Consider the following 24,471-nt stretch of genomic DNA (forward strand, 5'->3'; position numbering starts at 1 on the left):
TCCTTTTGATCGTCGGCCCCGTTCTCAGCGTCCACAAAATCGGCTGCAGATGCGCAAGTCACTGTTTAGATACGTTGAATTAAAAAACGCACAGGGTCCCTTATGCATTCGTTAAAGATGACTAGGAGGCGAAAGCCATCTTCTTCTTGTGAGTAATTGTACTGATTCTCCCGCGCCCCCCTCCAAAAGCGTTCAGCACCTAACGCCGTTTTGCACGGCCTCCGTGACCGATCACGGAGGAAATGCAAAGCGACCATGACGTGTGAATACGTCATTACGTGACGTCACATTATATGACGTCATAATGACGCTGCATATTTTGGCGATCTGTGACGTCATGATGACGTCATATGGTGACACCATCACGTGACGATTATTTTTTGCATCACTCGTGTTGACGCCGCCGAAGCGGGACGCCGACGAGCAACCTTCCCATTTGATGAGGCATGCATTGCTTCATAAGCTACATAAATTTTACATTGCCTCCGTGATTGGCCCACCGATGATCGGCCCACCGGCCAACCCCATGTATTTTCTTGGAGCCTCATTTATTTACGTGGGAAAGATGCCACCCTGTTGGCGTTAGACACGACACTGCTGCCAAAATTGCTGGGGTACACGCCAAATAATTACTATTCTGTTTTGCGGCTGCTGGTTGCTGCAATACCTTCTATTTTATTCACTGCTATTTCAAGTTCACGTGGGTCCTAGTTCACAGCCGACGTTTGCAGAACAAGTCCGGTAAACGTTACTGTATTTTCTTTCTTTTCCTAGGCGTCGCATGCTACTACATGCTGGGTCTCGTAAACTGGTTCTCCGTCCACCAGAAATGTCGAAGTGGTGAAGCTTTGGTCTATGAATTTGTTGATGACAGACAGCGGCAAATTCACTGGAATGCAAACGGAACGATAATTAAGGAGCATTAAAAAAAGGCGTCGCATTTGCTCACGTTTTGTGTGAGCACCAAATGAAACGAATGCGCTGAATAAATAAACAGAAGCAGCGCCATTTGCCCGCTGAGAAGACCGATCAATACGCAGTGCGAGAGAACTTGTCAAATGACATTGAAACGTACGCGAATTTAGACCGAAAAAGAAATAAAAAACACTGAATCGTCGGGACGGCAGATCACAAAGTTGCCATGCTCACCGAAGCCGCAGTTGTAAGGAAATTGTTTTTGAACTGCTCTGATAGCGTCCGCACAACAGTAGTTGTTTGTTTACTCACAAATTCTCATATTTTACGGCCTAAAGTTCACAGCACGGTGCCAAAACGCGCTCGTAGCAAAAGCGAAACCATCAGTTCGAACATACATGCAGACGCTAATACATGCAGAGGCACCGTCAGTCGTCGCGAACCCGTGCGATCGCTGGCTTGAGGCTTCTTTCTGTTATGCTCCGTTTGGTAATACAGGCAGTCTACTCTAACGAGATATTTCGCATAGTTTGCACTCAGCGAGTGACTACCTTTCACGCAAGAAGCCGGTTCGGGGGTCTCCAACGCGGTGACAGCGTGAAGCGGGTGCTCGGTTTCCTGCAAAGAGACAGCGACTGTAGACTATCTTGTGCTTTCAGTTCGTCGAAAATGATTATTTTGACAGTAAAGAACACAGTTCATTTCGAAAGTACTTACAGAAATGCCGTGGAGGGCTTCCGCGAGGTGTTTTTGTAGAGCGCCGACAGCAAAACCTATGGGGAGCGCGCCGGCGGTATCCTGCCTAGCACGCAATCGAGGCGCGTCCGATAGAGGGCGACTCCGTAACTCCTCGAGGCCAATAGTTAGTAGAACTTTCTGCCACTTTTCTTGCACGGGTGCACTTCTGCACTCAGTGGAACGACAAACAAATGAAAGAAGCTGCCTCTAGTTTGACGACACCACCCAACCTTCTCGACCGCCCTTGGCGTGACGCCGCGTTCCATCGTAACCAATGGAACGGAGCGTGCGCTGAGGGATGGATTTCACCTTCTCGTACTATTAGCCTGTTCAAAAGGGGGTGTCGCCAGAGCTCGGAAAGATCCCGAGTTTCGCCAAACTCGGGCCATCCTGCATAGCACCCTTGTGCTGTTTATTGTGCACACTTCATTTTAACGCCGCGAGTTTTCGCAGACTTATGACGTCGCGTAACAAGAAGGCGATTTTATGGCCCATTGAAATTTTTTTATGAATATCGAAGAAACAATGACAAACAATACACCGTATTGAAAATAGTTCTTTATTATTATATTTTTACGCAGTCATGCATACGTGGTAATTACGCGGTGGATCACTTACGCGTCATTTGTTGCGTCGTTTTACGAGCAGCTGCTGTGAGCATGACCCAGAAAATTTCGACCACTCATTAACAGCTAACGACCTATACGGAAGGAAACAATGCGGGGTTGTTTAACGTTATAATCGCCAACATTTTTTCAAGGAAAATTTGAGCTTACACAGTTTACGTAGGCTATTTACTTGGGAGAAACCAGAAGGGAGGAGCAAAGGGCCACTTCACCGCTTTTCCGTCCACCCCCACCCAAGCTGGGAAAAGTAGGAGGGCAAGGAACGACACCTAGTATAAAAATTCGTAGTCATTTATAATCTTATAACCATACACAACCAGCTCAATGTGGTTTGCTCAAGTATTAATCGACTGAACTTGGTATTCTTCCTAAGAAAGACTTTATATTAGAGGACTCTAACAGTAAAGAAATTGGCACTTGGCTTATCCTGAAGACTTCTGAGAAGTACCTTGCTTTGTCAGCCACATGTTTTGTTTAATAAGTGAGAATTTAGGGTACTAGAGTCAAAGCAGGTTCTTCATACTCATCGTATCTACAAAGCCAAACTAAGACTGCGAAGTTTGCTGATGCAATGCTCAGAGGATCAGGTTAAATATGGATGTACTTTGCAATGTACCATAGCAATTATATGAACAGTATCGGCTGGTTTTTGCTGTCGAAGTCGCCGCCGTCACGCACCGTGTATATATTATATATATATATATATATATATATATATATATATATATATATATATATATATATATATATATATATATAAGCCAAAATCCACAACGAAAGATAATTCAGAAATACTTTATGCCGCGCGGAATCGAACGGCCGACGTCTCGAAGCGCGCGGCGTTAGACGGCTAGCCCACGAAGAGTACCGTCTTTCAGCATGCTAACGGCGAGCTATTATAGCGATAGCAATTATATGGACAGTCTCGGCTGGAAAATGTCCGTCCCCGTCGCCGTCATTCACCGTATATGTATAAGAATGTATATATATATATATATATATATATATATATATATATATATATATATATATATATATATATATAGAAAGGCCACAAAGAAAAATAATTGAGAAATGCTTTCTGACGCGCGGAATCGAACGGGCGACCTCTCGCTTTGCAGCCCGCCGCGTTAGACGTTAGGCCACGACAGCACCGTCTCTCAGCCTGCTAACGGCGAGCTATTTATATACATTATGTAATTCAACATGGTTTCTTAGTGGCCGCATAGATGGCGCGACGTGCGCGCGTGTTGGGCGCTTTAAAGATCGTCGCCCCGCCCCTGCGAACGCCGTTGCTGTTCGCTCTACAGGGCGTCGTCGCTTTCGTGCGCTTATCTCAAGGAAAGAAGGGGCGGCCGGTGGGGTGCTTCGCTTCGCTCGCTGCAGCGGCCGCGTTTGCGAAAGGAGCGCGCTGTTCAAACAGAAATAAGTAACAACTGTGACAATTAGTTCGCGCTCGTCTTGTGTGTACCTGTTCGTTTGTTTGCGTCCTGCTTTATGTTTGAGCAGTGCGCTTCAAGTGTCGAGCTGTGGCGCATTAGTTTGCGCTCGTCCTGTGTGCGTTCTTTTCGTGCGTCCTTTGGGCTCGAGCGACGCGCTGGCAATTTCGAGCTGCTTTCCGTTCTTCGCGTTACATTACAATTTATTGCTATCGCAATCATTGCTTCGCCGTTGCGGCGAAACTGTGACTTTTTTATATACACCATTTATTTCAGCGTGCTTTCTTCACGAGCGAGATGGCGCGAAGTTCGCGCGGGGCACGCTTTAAAGGTCGTCGCCCCGGTCCTGCGATCGCGATGCGTGGTCGCCTTCGTGCGCTTATCTCGAGGAAAGATGGGGGGTGGGTGGTGGATGGGTGGAGCGGGGGGTTGTATGTCCTGTGCTTTCCCCGCGTTGTCCGCGCTGAATTGACAGAGCGTACGAAGGTCACTTCGCTCGCTGCAGCGGCCGCGTTTGCGAAAGGAGCGCGCTGTTCAAACAGAAATAAGTAACAACTGCGACATTTAGTTCGCGCTCGTCCTGTGTGTGCCTGTTCGTTCGTTTCGTGCGTCCTGCTTTGTTTCAGCAGTGCGCTTCAAGTATCGAGCTGTGACGCATGATAGTTCGCGCTCGTGCTGTGTGCGTTCTTTTCGTGCGTCCTTTGGGCTCGAGTGACACGCTGGCAATTTCGAGCTGCTTTCCGTTCTTCACTTTATATTCCAATTTGTTGCTATCGCATTCATTGCTTCGCCATTGGGGCGAAATTTTGACGTTTTTAAACTTCACGGTAATATTTCCAAAATGTTATTAAAGGGACCGACAACTGCTCAGAACATGAAATGAGATGACTGCACTGATGGAAAGATTGTCCATCGCATTGACTCAAACCAACCCTGTTTATCTCGTGAGAGGTGGATTTATATTTTTATTTCTTCATTGAAAGTCGCGAAAAATGACCTTTGGCGCCTCTGGCGGCAACATCATAAACGGTCCGATGAAGCCAGTCACGTGACCATTGATGGTGTATGCGTTCGATGACTTTTCTGTTAGTACTGAAATATTGTTCATTTCTTTATATTAAAAGGCATTACTCCATAAAAATGTACATATAGTCCTGCGTTAGTTGTATGCAACAAAGTGGCGCTGCCTTCGCTTGGCGTAATGATCCCATGCCGGGACAAACCATCCATGACACAGGCGCAGGCAACCTTGGGCGCAAGCGCACACAACACTCTACAAATACCGAGAAGGTGTATAAAGACACATCATCTCACTGTAACAGCTTGCTATTTTCAAACATGGCTGGAAAGCTCAAAATAAAGGTGGTTAAGCATAGCTACAGTAACGTCTGCGATAGCAGAATAACGACAGCTTTCACAAGGACTAGCGGCATCGCTATCAATTCTCAGCGTTGTTGGAGCAAGCCTTCATGCGTGTTTGGAGCCTTTCAGATCGAAAAATACTGCTTATAAAATAACTACGTGCTTTTAGGATAAACCACTGCAGCTACAAACGCTACGAAGGGAAAGCTTCCTGTCGCGCTGTAAAAAACTGGGTCGAGAAAAATCAGTTGACGGTCCCTTTAAACACTGCTGTGTTGTCGCGGTATATGGCGGCCCAGCCTGCACAATCTGTTTCTGCAGATTCTTCCTGCCCTTAAAACAAACAGTGTTGAAAAGCAAGTCCTCTGATCAGCTCTACGGATATAAAAATCACCTGAAATTATATATATATATATATATATATTATATATATATATATATATTATATATATATATATATATATATATATATATATATATATATATATTATATATAGTTGAAGGAGTGGTTGCCTTTGGTTGCCGTATAGGGGGTATGCACCTGACGTCATCCGCAAGGAGCGCTAGCGTCGTTCCAGGATGCCGCCATTTTGGCGGTCTCGGTGGTTCGCGGCGCTCATGGTGGCACTGTGGAACTATCTGTTTTTTCGCTTTTTATGGTGCATCTGTGGACTGCAATGGACTTAAGCGCACACGCACGTGGATTAGATAAACCTGCGCGATTGCGCTACCTGGCGAAAGTGCGTCTGTGCGGCGGCGCAGACCCACTCGAAGACGCTGAACTTCAACCCGATGTTGCACTGCATGCTGCCGCGTGTCGACTTCACCGACATGAAGGACTACCTTGTTCGCGAGACAAGTTTTGTGTCGCGTGAGCAACTGAAAGCTTATAAATCCATGCACGGTCACAACTATCTCACGAGCGGACGGGTGCAGCAGCCGGGTGTCAAGGTTCTCCAAGACAGCAGGATAGTTGCAGTTGGAAAGGTAAACAGACTTCCCTCGTCCACTTGTAATCGCGTTTATTGTGCCGTGCGAGCGCTCTGCCGATACTGTAAACCCAGTAACGGGATGTAATGGCAGAAAAGCGATCACAACAATTGGTGCAGTGCTGTTTTCAAATGCTTTTTGCTTCTCAACAACCGCTGCGTGCGGTGCTAATGTGTAGCCGATTTATCGCAGCTTTTTAGTACAGGCGTCAAAGTTCTGCCGTACAGCACAATCGCTGTTGTCAGAAAAGTAAGCCGACTTCCCCGTTTATTTATAATCGCGTTTGTTCTGTCGTGCTAGCGCCGTGTGAAACCCGTAAACACGGTAACGGGACGTCAGGGCAGGAAGGGATTACAGCACTTGCCAGTGGCTGCTTCTGAATGGTTTTCGCATTTCAACAACCGCTGATTGCCTTGCTCGTGTGTAGCTGAGTTATCGCAAGCGTTGAGCGACAGTTCTAGCTAGGGCGACGCGCAGCTTTCTGAAGGATTAAGTATGATCTAACTCCATTCCGCGTTAAACGCGATCGCCAGACTTTAAGAAGCCGCATTGCGTCGATCACTTACGTCGTGCAAGTCAGCGTTGACGTTGCTTTATTCAGACATTTCTTAGTGTTCCAACTTTGCAGCTACGATAGCTTTCTAATTTATTTCAAATGTTTAGGTCACATCACTGAGGTGTCTGTTTGTACTCCCAGGTTCGTCATTCGCAGTCATTTAATGAAAAGCTCCTTACGCCGTGGCTTCTCATCAAAGAAGACGGTGAGGTACAAGCTGCTCACTGCACCTGCAAAGCTGGCCTTTGTATGAAAAAAAGACCAACCGAGGCAGCATACTGATCCACAGGCTTCTTTTTCGTGTGGTTGTTACAACCAAACACGGCGCAGTTCACCATTGTCGCAGCTGGCTGACGTGCAACCACGCCACGTACCGTCTCTCCGCACACACAAATAAATTCGTTCAAAGATTTTCATGTAATAAATACGCACCGCGCACGAGACACTGCGGTGCGTGGGCTAAGCAGAACGCATACAGAACGTAGCCCGATACTGCCGGTACTGCTACCTGCTACTGCGCTCACGAACGGCCGGACCGGCCGGACCGCCAAAATGGCGTCGCTGCCCGGCGATGCTATCGCCACCTCGCGGATCAAGGTACAGTGCATACCCCCTATAAGTATAAGTATGAGAGGTGGCACTTCAAGAAAACTTCATTTATTACGTCGACGTAATAAATGAAGTTTTCTTGAAGTGCCACCTCTCATACTTATATGTATATATATATATATATATATATATATATATATATATATATATATATATATATATATATATATATATATATATATATATATATATACGGCGGACAGAGTGAGTGGCTCCAGTCCCACCACTCGCGAACGAGTTGGTACGCCACTGACCGTATTTGTGTTCCACACGCTGCTTTCCTAGAACCGCAGCGGTGCTCAAGTGGTTAGAGCGTCCGCCAACTACCCGGGGGGTATTGTGTTGGATTCCCAGTGCTATCCAGCACATACTTGTGTCTGTAACGAGTACCCCCAACAGCGACCCCACTGTGGCGGTCGGTATGGGGGGTACTCATTTTGCGAGTAGAGGCTCCTTCTTTCCTCCACACTTCCAATCCCTTTTCCCCTCCCCCAATCGACGCCGCGCCGTGCTCCCTTATGTGTTGCAGATATAATCGTCTTTCATTTCCTCACAACCATATGACATTATCTTGTAGCCTTATGAACTTCTCTGTTTTTCTTTACTCCCCGATTGATCCTCTCCACTCAAAATGCTATTCGACAAGGTGTCAACATGCCTTGTACGTAGTAGTAGCTTGAAAGAGGATGTGCTTGGGCATGTTAATCTATGACGTAACTTTTGCAACGCAGAAAAGAACACATCACGCAAAAAAACGACGGGGACACAGTGTTATCGCTGCGTTCTTGTCATCCAGTGTTTTTTTTTTTTTTGACATAGAAAAGTTGCTGTGGATTATGCAGGAAAGCGGCGGTTCATTACCCTTTTTCTCTGTGTGGTAGTAAGCAGCTTAGCGAAGCTGGAGCGATGAAAACGTGATCAGGAGTAGTTCCGCTAACTTTACTGAAGGCTACTAAGCGTATCCAATTTTAGTCTCTGTTTTAATCAATATTCCTAATGTAGTTTTAAAAATGTGTTGAAATCTAACATATCCATTCCAAATTGTTCTGGTCAGGTAAACACAGCCGACTAGTCTGCACGAAATCGCAGAATTTCGTTACATATATAGCTGCTATTTCCTTTTTTTTTCTCTTTCTGTTTTTTATTACTTTGTTTATGTTAATAAGCATTCTTGTAGTTATCATCGAAATGTTTATACGCAGTCTTGGCCACACCCCCAGAGTAGGTATGTGCCATGGTCGCGAGGATACAAACAAACAAACAGCAATGAAGGCCTCAAACTCGACCCTTCGTGAGAGCAGCCCAGCCGCAGCGCTGCATTTCAAGAAGGCGCCGCGGATCTCGCCATAAAACCCCGATTCAGAGGTCGCGTCCCAAGGCAAGTCCTCGCAGAGCAAGCTGGCGGTCCTCCAAATTTCTCAGACTGGCCTTGTTCATCGCCGTGGTAGTGACGCCCCTCCTCTTCGTCATAGTGCTCTCTACAGTGCTGGAAATCAGGGGCTATACCTGACATCCAGAAGTATATTTACCGCGCCAACGCATGGACGCACCACTAAGAAAAAAACGACACACACAAGCGCTCACTATCGACTTACTTTATTACGGCGATTGTCAATACCTCCAAGGCAGCCTCACCTTGACTGCAGTGGCTGAAACGCTAATTCAGAAAAGGAAATCCACCAAGAGAGCGGACGCCGTACAGGACAAAGTGAGGCCTGTGGTGGTCCCGTATATGCACCGGATCACTCATCAGCTCAAGAAAGTGGCAGGCAGACATGGTGTCACTTTGGTGCTGTCTCCCCGAACAAGCTTTCCAAGCTATGCTCCCGCACCTGCGGTGTGAGCAGAGGAGGGTGCAAAATCCGCCACGGTGTGACCTACGTCCCGTGTGCCGTCGGCGTGGTTTATGCCCCATCCCGCTCTCGTGTGCTAAGACCTATGTCGGTCAAACTAGAACATGCGTCAACGAGCGGTTCAGGGAACATGCACAAAAGATTAACAAGAATGCAGATAAAGGAGCCCATCTTGTGGCTCATATTAACGCTTGCTGCAATTCTGAGGCATGATTTGAAGGGACGTCAATCCTTGGCAAGAGCAACAATGAGCATGAGCAGCTGGCTTTAGAAGCCTATCATATCAGAAAAAGCGCTCATCTTTGCATAAGCGACACGTCTCTGTCCCTGCACCCATCTGAGTTTGATTTCATTTCATGGCGTATGTAATACACTGATTCATTTTTGCACTCTGTATCACTTTTGTTTTTGTTTTTATGTCGATTGCGTGGCGCATGTGCCGTAAGGCTGCCTTGGAGGTATATATGCATTGACAATCGCCGAAATAAAATCGCCGTTTGTGTGTGTCGTTTCTTTCTTGGTGGTGCGTCTTTGCGTTTGCGCTGTAAATGTACTTCTAGGATAATGAACCAACTAGGCCCAAAAGAAGTTTTACCTGACATCCAACACGGAACAACAGTCCAGCTGCCCCCAACGAGCTTCTCACGACGCTCCGTGGCGTCAGCTCTAGCACCGACCCTTGCGACGATTTCTACGGACATGTTTGTTCCAGGATAGACGCCGGAGAGGTGCAACACGTTTTGCTGCTACACCAAGTCATTCAGCAGCTGAACGTAGTGGAAATGGCGACTCCCAGGGAAAGCAGCAGTGCTGCGTGCGAGATGCTGGCTACCGTCAAAAGGGGAGTGTCGGATGCAGAACAAAGCGGTGGTCAAGAAGTCGGCGATCACGTGACAGCAATGTCGAAGGCCTTGCATTTGGCTACAGCGATGGACTTACTTCGAATGGTTTGCTTCATGGCGGAGCTGAGCCTGAGGTACGGCTTGCCATCCGTGGTTTCATTCGAGGTCTCCACGGCCGGTGACGTCTTGATCGTCAAGATAAACGACGGTTTCATTTCGCAGAACGGGAACACGGACATGCTGTACTTTGCGTTAGAATCTTTTAACAACGTAGTAAGCGCAACCGTTAAACTCCAAAGGCTTCAAATATAGTAGAGGAGACCATGATCGCACTCCGCAGCAGTAAAGCCCCCCAAATCCTACATCAGCCCATAAATAACTCCCCATTTGAGGACATAAAAGAAGCTGACTAGAATGCGATAATAAACTATGTGGTGTTGCCTCTGCGTTCAAACGCAAACACTGTGGAGACTCATCAAAACGAGAAGCTAAATGGCCTCTTGCACAACTTCGCCCACGGTCCTCATCAGCCCACGACGAGTGCCTACGTTGCCGTATGCTCTGCCCTCAAGACTCGTGACCTGATTGAATTAGCAGCACTGAGGCCTGGCGCGCGGTCATTACGCGCTTGCCAGGTGCTGGGCATTTGTGAAATCGAGCAAGCGTAGATGGCTGACGTGTGAGTGGCCACAATATGAACGAGTACGCGTTGCCGCCTTGCTCACAAAAATGCGAGACAACGTGATCCGGCGTGCTAACGCCTCGTTCGGTCAAGTGTCTCAAGAAGACGGCTCTCGGAAGCTGCAAGGACTCGGACTGGTGCTTCCTGTCGGGACTGGACGTTCCTGTCTGGACGTTCCTGTCTTGGGTGTGGACATGGGCTACAAACTCTGGTCCTTCCTGCTTGAGCAGTCGTGGTCTCCAGAGACAAGCTGCAGCATAGAGGCATACACGTCATGCTTCAATGGTTCGCGTATTGTGGGCTACCTGAAGACAGCGGACACCGCATTGGGTGTCGTATCGGCCTTGGGCGCCATGATGGCTGCTGATTGGAACGTCGTGAGAAGCGTCAACGGTACGGAAGCGTCAGTTGGGCGCTTAGTGTTCCTCATGTGGATATATGACAGATGTGCTCCGCTGCCAATTATGGGGACTTTCGTGGACGTCAACATGGTCCTCAGAAACTCGCCTGTCTTTCGTACTTCTTTTGGCTGTCCGCAGAAAGCGTCTATAGATCAGCGAAAATGTTTTAAGTATGTGTCCAAAATTCTAAAAAATCAGAATGTGATATTTCGTCGCTGTCTTCACAAATGATTTTGCTGTAGCGGCAGGCTTCTCAGATGGTTAAAGACATCATTTGGGAGAGTAATTAAGAAAGATAAATTAGTTAACTTTTTAATTAGTGGAGTTAGGCGGTTATGTCAAATAGGAGAATTGAAGTTCTCCGTGCGAAGAACCAATCGCAGCTTTGAGGTTTAGAAAAAGTGGCCTCTAGTAATTATTGTGGCGTAGTGACATTCAACCATATTCAACGGCGAAACCGAAACCGCAGCACCGATGAGTCCAACAAGCAGATGACCAGAATGACGTCACTAGTCAAGACAACAGAGGTGTAGTTCTTCCGCGGTGGTTAACGAATTTGCGCCATGCGTGGAACCACACACCCACACAACGAAGTCGGTTGATGGTTGATGTAAAAACGCTCACTCATTCTGGAAGTCTCGGAAGAATATGACAGTTGCCCTCTTGCGCGTTTCAGTTTCGATTTCGCCGGTAAGTTTGGTTTGAATTTCATTATTTACTTCACAGTTATTACTAGAGGCCGCTTTTTCAAAAACTCAAAACTGCGATCCGTTCTTCGCATAAAGAACTTCAATTCTCCCATTTGGCATAACCGCTTAACTCAACTAAATAAAATTTAATTATTGTAACTGTCCTAATTACTGTCCCAAATTACGTCTTTAACCATCTTGAGATGCCTGCGGCTAAAGAAAAAGCAATGTGAAGACAGCGAGCACATATCAAATTTTCCTGATTTTTTGAGAATTTTGGGCACATTTCTTGGAACACCCGGTATACTAGCAAAAAGAAAAAAGAAAAAGCTGATGTCCTATACGAGAGTCCCACGTAATATTGTCATTTAGACAAGCACAAAGTCAAATCCACGACTCTTACGTGCGCATTGTGGATATCTTTAGTCATAGGCATGCGCAGGGTTCCCCATCAGGTGGGGGGGGGGGGGCGAAGGTTCATCGCAGCGCCCCCCCTTACTAAGTCAATGTACGAGGCAGATTTTGCGACTTCCTTCCCTTACGTGACTAGAGGGGCCAATGTATGGGGCAGATTTTGCGCCCCCCCGCCCCCCTGTTAGGTGACTATGGGTGGGGGGCTTCCATCCACTACGGCGTCCCTCATAATCATATCGTGGTTTTAGACGTTAAACCCTAACGAACGAATGAAGGAAACAAATTAATTTAGAGATTCAGCTAGCTGCTGGTCCGGGCCAGACCGCTCAAATGGAGGACGGAAGACCTTCTCTTCCAGTAGCCTCCCTGGCCTGCTGAATAGCTGAGGTTTGATCCTGTCGATCGGAGCTGAGCAGCGTGTTCCGCCAGCGTTCCCTAACAATAAAAATTAATTATTACCTCGATATAGCGCCTCATTCCGCCCAGTAGTGGGGCACGTGGGCCGCTTGCGCATTATAAAAGGGGCAGACTGCGCGCTGCCCGAGGGACCGGTGTTCTCGCCGGACAACAGCGAGGTCGTCGCTTCTATCGGCTGCCACGTTGATGCGGTATCCTGCTCCGACGCCCTGTGGTCGTATGCTGTTGCCGCTGTTGCAACCCCGCAGCATGAATGGCTCACCCGTTCTAAATACACATACTCTTGTTCTTGAAGGCCTTGGTCTGCATTACTTCGACTACTGCCGAGACGCATATATGAGCACAATACGAACCAACGAGCTTTAAGCTTTAGCGTCTCAATTTTTAAGCCGTTGCATGGCTTTGGCTAAGGCAAGAAGTACTTGAGATACGGTTACAAGATGCTAGCGCAATTACAGTGTCCGATACGATGCTTTCAAGTTGTATCTTAAGATATTTCAAAACATTCGCAAATTTGTTATTATATATCCATACCGGGTGATCAAAATAATCTCTATTTTTCTTATTACATTAGGCACTGGGGTGTACGAGGGCGATGGAAAGAAACGCGCACAGCGCTGTTCGGATTCGTTTTGACCGCGCTCTTAGCTTGGTGGTAACAATAGGACGCTGGTCTCGTCCTCAAATGCATCATAGACGACCCCATTCTATTCTTTTTACCAGCCAGGCTACAACCAGTTGAAAACAGAACAGCGCAGCGGCTATCGATTCCGCACTGTGCAAATAAGGCAACCTGTGCAAATAAGTTCTGTGGTCAGGCGGACAAAAAGTGAGATGTCAATTTTCGCTGTAAGCTTCCCAGTTAACTAAGATACAATATTAAGCTTTTTATTGCTTGCACTAAGCGGGCCTCTTTGTATAGAAAAGTTAGGAGCAGTCGCTCTTCTACTCAGTTGAACTTGAAAAAATTCTTGTAGCATGTCGCGCACAGAGCTCCAAAGTTTACTTGCGGTTCGAATGATTACGCATTCAAGCCAGTGAGCGTCGGCGCAAAGATTCTGCCTGGTGTGACGCGCAGTCATTCCTTGATATCGCCAGCCAGTAGTAAAAGCAGTAAAAGGGTACCATTATCATATTTGCCTAAACACTGTACGCAACTACTGCGGCACATCAAGGTGGCGGCATGAGCCAGTCTTCACTGTGTTGACCGTGTAATCATGGAAATCGCAATTAAACTTTGCAGCCGCATATCTAGGAGGAAGGACACGCTAGAAAAAAATACGGCAGATCCCACGTACTGTGGGAATCGATGTAATGCGAAGCAGCCGGCAAAGAGCTGCTACATCACTTTGTTTATCTTTGAGGAAAGTGAACTCATTAATGCCATGGCACCTAGTTCAATATACATCGCATATTTTCCATACATGCATGCATGTACAAGCCGGTATCATCATCATCAGCCTGTCTACGCCCACTGCAGGGCAAAGGCCTCTCCCATGTTCCGCCAATCAACCCGGTCCTGTGCTTTCTGCTGCCACGTAATACCTGCAAACTTCTTAATCTCATCTACCCACCTAATTTTCTGTCTCCCCCTCACGCGTTTGCCATCTCTTGGAATCCAGTCAGTTACCCTTAATGACCACCGGTTATCCTGCCGACGTGCTACGTGCCCGGCCCATATCCATTTCTTCTTCTTGATTTCAACTATGATGTCATTAACCCCCGTTTGTTCCCTGACCCACTCTGCTCTCTTCCTGTCTCTTAAGGTTACACCTATCATTTTCCTTTCCATCGCTCGCTGCGTCGTCCTCAATTTAAGTTGAACCCTCTTTGTAAGTCTCCAGGTTTCTGCTCCGTAGGTAAGTACCGGTAAGATGCAGCTGTTATATACCTTCCTCTTGAGGGATAGTGGTAGATTACCATTCATGATTTGATAATGCTTGCCGAATGAGCCCCAACCCATCCTTATTCTTCTAGTTATTTCACTCTCATGGTTCGGCTCCGCGGTTACTACCTGTCCTAAGTAGACGTACTCCTTTACGACTTCCAGTGTCTCGCCACCTATCGCAAAGCGCTGTTCTCTACCAAGATTGTTCCACATTACTTTAGTTTTATGCATATTAATTTTCAGACCTACTCTTCTACTTTCCGTATCCAGTTCAGTAATCATGAGCTGCAATTCGTCTCCCGCGTTACTCATCAATGCAATGTCATCAGCGAATCGTAGGTTACTGAGATACTCTCCATTGACTCTTATCCCTAGCTCTTCCCAATCTAGGGCCCTGGAAGTCTCGGACGAGAGCATCGGACGCGTTATTCGAAGGTCGCAGGTTCGGTCCCTGCCCGCGGCAAGCTATCTTTTCGTCCACTTTTCTTTCTTCACATTTACCTTACATTTACTACTAAAAACATCCCCTATACTTTCCTTGGCATTATTGTCTGTTAGTGCTCATTAATGACATACATGTCGTGATTCGCATGTTAAGACCTGTCATTTTTGTTCATCATGCAGTCCCGTCGAGCAATACGAATCTTGGTGTATATCAAGCTAGCCAAACGACCACTTCTGCACCATGAGCGTGGCATGGAAATCATGTATGCACATGACATGCGTGTCATGGTTTTCATGTTACCACCTCTCGTTTACGTTCGTCATAAAGTCGCGTCGCGCAAGACCAATTTTGTTCTATATCGAGTGAGCGAAACGGCAGTCATCGGACGATGAGCGTGGCGTTTAAATAATAGGGACTTTTAGCTTGTAACGTATACTTCTTTACGTTACCGTTACCCGATTACGTTTACCGTTGTACCGGAACTCGAGTTTTAGTAAAGTTTTTTAGCTGCCCAAACGTAAACTTTTACGTACGTACGTAAACCTTTACGTTTGCGCAAACCACTAAATGATGATGATAACAGCATTTAAACTACAGATAATATTGATAGATAGATAATATTGAGTTACGCTGCGGCAAAATCATTAAAGAGGTTTTTAGCGTGTGCAGTATCCCGGTATAAGCGAAGGGGTGTAGCAATACCAGGTTACCAGGCGATGGTGTCGACATCTTGTGACGCTTCTCGCAACCACAATCATGGACACGTTTGTTTTCGCTTAGTGTTCTTGAGGGAAAAAATGATTAAAAAGGCAACTCATTCGTAATAATTCCGCTGCAAGGCATTTACATAGGGAGTAGAATGCCCGATGTTTCTGCAATAACAATTTTCCGTGAGCGAAAAAACGAGAAAGTAGCAAATAAAATAAACGATAAAATCTTCGGTCCCAATGAGGATCGAACCCGGGCCGTTCGCGTGGTAAGCAGGTGTCTTACCACAAAGCCACGATGTTGCTTGCAGCTGCTTCGGACAAAAACACTACATAAATGTCATGTAGTGAAAGGAGTCTCGACGCATTTTGTTCGGCAGGTGTCACGACGAAAACGAGCCCACACGGTAGGCGCATTCGCGAGGCCATCAAACTACGTCGAAAAACGCCGGGATAGTGCAGCCATCGCCGCTAAATACACACACGAACTTTCAAACAGCTCTAAAAATGGACAACTATGTCCATCTAGAGGAAAACATATCAAGCCAACGCAGCAAACGCTAGATAATGTGCTGCCATCTGTGAGGCACTGTGAGAAATATGTCTCGACTTTTCATGGCATCCGAGAGGGCCGGCGCGCGGCGTATATCTTGGAGGCCATGCGACTCTTGCTTTAGATCGAAAGCCTGTAAAATTCGCGCGCGTGCGTGCGTGTGTGTGTGTAACAATACACATTAATAAGTATGCACTTAGTGGTTGAAGTGCGCACTAGGGGCCGGATTTCGCTATCGCGTTCAACTCTTAAAGGCGAAGCTTAAGGGTCCCCCAATTTTTTACTCGGCGGCTGGAGTCTCCGCGAAGCGGATATCGCGAGTAGCCACGAACGAAGGTGGATTGCGAGATAGGGCCGTAAACGTAAAGCCTATCCGGCGAGTAGTTTACGTTCCGTAAAGGTTCGCGCATGCGCAGATTCCATCCGGTATCCGGTAACATGGTAACGTAAAGAAGTATACGTTACAAGCTAAAACTCCCTAATGTCGTACATTTACGTTCATCATAGTCTCGTCGCGCAAGCCCAATTTTGGCGTATATCAAGCGAGCGAAATGGCCGTGAGGGCACCATGAGCGTGGCATGTAAATCATGTTGTACATGACTTGCGTGTCATGGTTTTCACGTTACCAACTCTGATTTACATTCATCATACAGTCTCGTCACGCATTACCAATACTACCGTACTTCAGAATCGGCGTCCAGATTTTAGCCATTCTGGCGATCGTTATGGATATGTTGTTGGAATCCTGGCACCAAATGTCTTTCAGAAATGGCCCCTATCTGAGATATGGGTAAGGCTTTCTTTCTAGTGGCAACGTTTCCCGACCATTTGTACAATACCTTCTTCATTGCCTCGCCCTTGCGGTTCTTACACGTGCGAGCGACTCGACAGATTAGGAGAAAGGGGCGGTGGTTTGGCAATATACCTAAAACAGGGCTACAGCTACGACGTCATAGATGATTACACAGTATCAGACACCAATATAGAATGCCTCACGCTCTGTACAAAGCAGTTTCAGCTAACTGCTATATATAGGCGGCCTGCTGGTTTAAAACGTTATTTTTTCAGCCACATGGAAAACCTTTTAAATTTTTTGACGTCTCAAAGCACTCCTTTCTTTATTGTAGGTGACATAAACATTAACACAATTAGCAATGAAACATATTCTGTTGATTTCAAGAATCTAACGGACGCTTATGACTCACAAAACGTCATCAATGTACCAACACGTATAGGAGCAAACAGTACAAGCTGCATAGACGTTTGCATTACCAATGTGAAAGGAGAGCAACTCAACTCAGACGTGATTACCTGCGATATAAGCGATCACCTACCACAGTATTGTATTATGACTAAAACTTCCACTAAAAAAACTAAAATCACTAAGGTTTACAGGAATATTAATAGTAGATCTATTGATGTCTTTCGTGAAATGATTCAGTCCACACAGTGGTCCAGTATATATCTGCAATGCAATCCAAACACAGCATACGAAATGTTTCTTTCTGAATTCAAACGTTGCTATGACAATTCATTTCCTCTAAAACATTCCAAGGCACGAAAAGGAGCGATAACAAAGCCATGGATTACTCACATTCTGCATCGCAGAGTACGAGAAAAAAATAAGATGTATCATGCCTTTGTTGTTAGCAGGACCCCTGAACTTTTCGCAGAGTACAAGAACTTGCGAAACAAACTTAATTCAGATCTCAAAAAAGCAAAGGATAACTACTACCAAAACCTATTCTCACATAGCCAAACTAACACGAAATAAGTGTGGCAATCTGTCAATGAAATCGCCGGAAGAACTACAGCTCCTAGGGTTCTTGAAGAACTAGTGGTTAATAATTGCGTCATAACAGGCGAAGCTTTAGTCGATACAGTAAATGAATATTTCGTCAATGCGGCAAAGCATGATAGCGGAAATGTAGATAGTGAATTGTCAGTGCAGGCCTTTATATCCCTTATAAAATACTATATTTTTTGAAGCAGTCACCACGCAAGAGACGGAGCGGCTGCTTAGTAAACTGTCAAATGACGTTTCGGCAGGATACGATGAAATGAAAGCGGAACCAGTGAAGCATGTCGCCAGCATCATAGCACCGATTCTTACTTACATAATGAACTTAATGTTTGAAAAGGCACATTCCCAGATTGCCTAAAGATAGCAAGGGTAACCCTTATTTACAAGGGAGGAAACAAGATAATAATAATATCTGGGGTTTAACGTCCCAAAACCACGATATGATTATGAGAGACGCCGTAGTGGAGTGCTCCGGAAATTTCGACCACCTGGGGTTCTTTAACGTGCACTTCAATCTAAGTACACGGGCTTCAAACATTTTCGCCTCCATCGAAAATGCAGCCGCCGCGGCCGGGATTCGATCCCGCGACCTTCGGGTCAGCAGTCGAGCGCCATAACCACTAGACCACCGTGGCGGGGCGGAGGAAAGAAGAATCAACTTGGCAATTATAGACCTATTTCAGTGTTACCACTGTTCTCAAAAATATTTGAATGGGCCATAAATGAAATACTGACGAAATTTTTATATAAATACAACATAATATCCAACTCCCAGTATGGTTTTTTAAAACAAAAGTCCACGGAGCAGGCATTGCTCCATGTAAAGGAGAAAGTTATTCAAGGAATTGAGCAAAAGTATTACACGCTAGGTTTATTTTTAGACTTACAAAAAGCATTTGATTCCGTCAATCATGAAGTGTTGTTGTTGAAGCTTCAACAATATGGCATAAGGTGCATTCCACTAGAACTCATTACAAATTATTTACGTCGGCGGTATCAATTTACAGCAATGAATAACTTTTGCTCTAGCCGATTGAAAGTCACAACCGGAGTACCACAAGGCTCAATACTCGGGCCAACATTATTCCTGCTTTACATCAATGATATAGCGGATATAGGTGTTAAACAAGACATCGTAATGTATGCAGATGACACGAGCGTATTTTTCACGGCAAAAGATATAAACTCACTAGAAGCAATGGCAAACTCTTATCTAGAAGAATTAACCATATGGCTATATCAGAATAGGTTACAGTTAAAGGCCAATAAAACGCAGTACATATTATTCACACCGCCAAACAAGCGGGACGCAGGTGATCTAGTAACTAATTATGGATGCACACAAACAACACGAACAAAGGAGCAGAAATGTTTGGGAGTATGGTTCTATGAAAACATGATATGGAATATAATAATAATATCTGGGGTTTAACGTCCCAAAACCACGATATGATTATGAGAGACGCCGTAGTGGAGGGCTCCGGAAATTTTGACCACCTGGGGTTCTTTAACGTGCACCTAAATCTAAGTACACGGGCCTCAGACATTTTCGCCTCCATCGAAAATGCAGCCGCCGCGGCAGGGATTTGATCCCGCGACCTTCGGGTCAGCAGTCGAGCGTCATAACCACTAGACCACCGTGGCGGGGCGATATGGAATACACACATTCTACATCTGACGGCAGACATAGCCAAAACTATAGGTTGCATTCGTAGAATTCATTCGTTAATACCACTGTGGCTAAAAAGAAGGCTTTATTACTCATTGGTGTATTCAAAGCTTACATACTGTATTTTAGTATGGGGAACAACTACGGACTCCAATTACAATAGGTTATTAGTTTTACAGAAAAGGGTACTGCGTCTATTTGAAAATTATGTTGGAGACATACGCGACTTACGCACACGAGAATTGTTCTATAAACATAGCATATTGATACCCAATCAGATCTATTTATTTAAGCTATTACAGCATATACACAAAACAAATGCCTTTAAAGAAAACACTCGTACCGAAAGAGACAGATATAAATTCAGGAAAGTTGAACGTCGACTACCTAAAGTCAGGACAAATAACGGAAAACAGGCAATACATTATCAAATCGCGCATTTTCTGAATAAAAATTTCTGAATAAAAAATAGAGGACCAGAGAAAAAAGCTGCGCAAGCGCAGCTTTTTTCTCTGGTCCCCTATTTTCACAGTGACAATGCACTGTATTGTCTGAAGCGAAAATAAAATTTGATTTGATTTGATGATTTGATTTGATACGAAGGCATAGTCAGCTGGACTGATTCAGCAAAAAAAAAACGAAGCATACATTCAGGACACATCTCTTAACTTCTGAAGTCGGCACTTAACGGTCTCTATACTGTCTGCAAGCTAGAAATTCGTAGGTATTACTTCTTGTGTTCCATAACACTTTAAACCTATAATTCTTGTTAGCTCAGTATGTTTCATGAAGTGACCATAAAATGGGCCGCTCTAAAAACTTCTCCTGCAATGTTGAGTACATCATATATCTCTTTTGCTAATAAATATGAGCAGCGGCGAAGAAATATGAGCAGAACATAGACAATTGTCTTGTAACAACATTTTTCATGTGACAAAATGTCTCTTTTGTGTGTGCGCAAGGGTTTTTTGTTTGTTCATTTTCTTTTGTTTTTTTCCCACTGTTATCACCACTTTGTCATATTGTGATCAACACTTTGCATCATTGTAATTACTACCGGTGCATCATTTCATTACTATTTCATTTTGTATACAATTATTTTCTAGAAATGTATAGGTTTACTGTTTTGCTATCTGTGCTGCACCTGTTGCCAACCCCGGGAGGCAGAGGCCATCGTCAGGCGACTAAAGCCTTTAGCCTCTGTCTCCTCAGCAAATACCTGAAATAAAGCTGAATTGAATTGAATTGAAATTCCGTGACTGCGGCCCACTGGCTGGGGTAAGGTTGAGGCCCCTCGAACATAGTCACCTGAATAAAATCGCGTAACTTTGTGTAGGAACTAGTCACGTGACCAGGAATGACGATACAATCAGGCGGTACCGGGGGCTAGTTTGAGCATCGCCCTGTGTCGTCTTTCGTTTTCTTCGGACCTTGTACTACCGACAGCGCATTACAAGATGAAATCACGATGCTTTACTCAACATCTATTTATGTGACTTAACTCGCCGAACATCACGTAACAGCTAGTCACGGGACAAAAATGACCTTGCATCCAATCACATGACTGAAATTACGTAACCTCATGTAACAACTAGTCACGTGACTATAATCCCGTAACATTGCGCAACTAGTAGCTCGACTACAATCAGGTAATGCCACGTAACAGCTACTCACGTGACTAAATATTGCGTAACGTCACGTAACAACTAGTCACGTGACTAAAATCACGTAACAACTAGTGACGGGACTAAAATCTCGTAACATACGCAACAACTAGTTACTTGATATGTTAGAGCCCAAAGCCACGTAAAAAATTGGGGGACCCTTAAGCTTCGCCTTTAAGAGTTGAACGCGATAGCGAAATCCGGCCCCTATTGTGCACTTCAACCACTAAGTGCATACTTATTAATGTGTATTGTTACACACACACGCACACAGACACACACGCGCACGCGCGCGCGAATGGTACAGGTTTTTGATCTAAAGCAAGAGTCGTTGGCCTCCAAGATATACGCCGCGCGCTCGCCATCTCGGATGCCATGAAGAGTCTCACACACAATGCCTCACAGATGGCAGCACATTATCTAGAGTTTGCTGTTTGCTTGATAAACGCTTCCGCAAGCCGGCGTTGGCTTGATATGTTTTCCGCTAGATGGACATAGTTGTCCATTTTTGTTTAAAAGTTCGTGTGTGTTCTTAGCGGCGATGGCTGCACTATCCCGGCCCTTTTCGACGTAGTTTGATGGCCTCCCAAATGCGCCTACAAATCGCCGAATGGGCTCGTTTTCGTCGTGACACCTGCCGAACAAAATGCGTTAGGAGACTCCTTCCACAACATGGCATTTATGTAGTGGTTTTTTCCGAAGCAGCTGCAAGTAACATCGTGGCTTTGTGACAGGACACCTGCTTGCCACGCGAACGGCCCGGGTTCTATTCTCAATGGGACCAAAGATTTCATTCTATATTTTATTTGCTTCGTTCTCAATTTTTCGGTCACGGACGATTTTTCGCTCACAACCAACGGTGCCGACGCCGACGGCGGAATTTCTGCGGCACAAGCTCTTTAACGCTATCGCGTTAAAACAGGTCACGTGGCTAAAATCACGACATAGCAAATAACAAAAATAGCCAAGCCTAGCCATACTTTGCATACTAGTAAAAAAATAGCCTCTTTAGCGAAAGCTTGCCATTACTAGGGGGAACTTAAAAGAAGCTAGGTCGTACACTAGCTCCACTGTTGGTTCTAGCCTTGCGCCACTAGTGCCAACTGCGCAGATTATTTATTTATCCTATTTTAAGATTTTCTTTTCACTTTCTTTTTCTCCGCCTTCTCTGCCTGTCTTTCGATCCCCAATAACCTTCCCCACGCAGATTACCAAGTCAGCTATATGTAACGCCAGCTAAATTCTCTGCCTTTCAATAAAGAATTCTCTCTCTGTCTCTCTTAGTGTTCTAGATGATTGCTTAAAGGATACAAAGTACACTTATTTTATTTTAGGGCGTAATATTATTGCGTAGGTTGCAAGTAAAGCTATTTGGATAGTAAGCGAAACTCTGAAATAAAACCAGATCGACCACGGAGGCTTTTAATGTTCACTCGAGGTAGGTGTGTCCTTGAATTTTTGGCTCCATCGACAGTTCCTTCTGTCAGCTCGTCGCCAGTACTATCAGTGTTCACTATTCTGCTTTTCCAAAGGCGCCCTATGCGAGCAAGTGTGTGGAAAAAACTAGAGAATTATTTGTTAAACCTCCTTGGGAAAATTACGCCACATCCAACACACTGTGGGAATCAAATTTATATGAAGCAGTCGGCCAGTAGCAGCCTGTGCCGGATTTCTCGTTTTGCTTGAACGTCGGCACTTAAAGCGATGTCACTTTCATCGCAACGAAGTGTACGCTACAGTGCGATGATATGCATCTAACTAGTGGCGTCAATGTGTCATGAAAACTCCGGTAGATCCCACGCTTCGAGGAAATCGATGTGATGCGAGACAATCACCGGGAGCTGCTTTCGCCGCTTTCTTTCTTTTTTCTTTTTTTTTTGAGCCACGTGTTACGACGTGGATCAACGTTTTGAGCACATTAAGATGTAAGCATATCGAGGGCTTTCCTAGTACGCCGACCCAATTCGCGATTAAAAAGAAGAGTATTGTCCGATGTAACGTCGGCACTCACTTTAAAGAAGTGCGTCAGTTTTATAGAAATGAAGAGCACGCTTGGCTGCGATGATCTCCACATCAGCAGTAGCTGTCGTTTGCATATTGTTACGGGGTCACGCAACGCGTGACTATAAATTTCTGAGTCACAGGAGTATACATGTAATGTTTATTACATAACATGTAATAAATCATTCATGATGAATCATTACATGTCAAAGTCCGACAGCCAACAGTGGACTTACATTTCACGTTGATCCAGCAAGTGCTTTTCTGAAGCAACTTCAAGCACTGGCGTACCTCAGTGGTAAGGAAATTTTTTTTTTGCGAGGCGGGAAAATCACATTATTCACGTCATAACTTGTGAATCGTGCTGTTCGAACAATCATATCCTTCTCTGTCAATAGATAGATAGATAGATAGATAGATAGATAGATAGATAGATAGATAGATAGATAGATAGATAGATAGATAGATAGATAGATAGATAGATAGACAGACAGACAGACAGACAGACAGACAGACAGACAGACAGACAGACAGACAGACAGACAGACAGATAGATAGATAGATAGATAGATAGATAGATAGATAGATAGATAGATAGATAGATAGATAGATAGATAGATAGATAGATAGATAGATAGATAGATAGATAGATAGATAGATAGATAGATAGATAGACTCCGTCTGACATGAACTACTTGTTTTGAGACTTAATAAGCTCAATATTGACCCCAACGTACTTGCAAAGAATTTCTCTCTAACCGTAGCCAGTATGTGACAGCCAACAATTTTTGTTCACCTAATTCCGCTGTGACGTATGGTGTACCACAAGGGTCCGTTTTAGGCCCACTGCTTTTCTTAATTTATATTATTGATCCTCCTTCTTGGGTTTCTTCCTCAAAAGTCCGATTATTCGCAGATGACTGCGTACATTACCAGAAGATTTGGATCTAGATGAAATATTCCAACGATGTAAGAATGGCTCATGACAGGTAATATAACTAAATCTAACAGCATGCCAGCATATTGCCTCAATAACATTCCATTACCAGCTGTTGAAAGTTAAAAATATTTTAGTGTACAGATATCTTTCATGGAATATGCACGTAGAATATTTGAGTAACAATGATAACCACATGCTTGGTTATCTACGTCGGAAATTTTCCTCTGCCCCATCGTCAATCAAGCCAGCACTCTACAAAACATTGG

This window comes from Rhipicephalus sanguineus, chromosome 8, assembly GCF_013339695.2.
Source record: "Rhipicephalus sanguineus isolate Rsan-2018 chromosome 8, BIME_Rsan_1.4, whole genome shotgun sequence".
Lineage (NCBI taxonomy): Eukaryota > Metazoa > Arthropoda > Arachnida > Ixodida > Ixodidae > Rhipicephalus > Rhipicephalus sanguineus.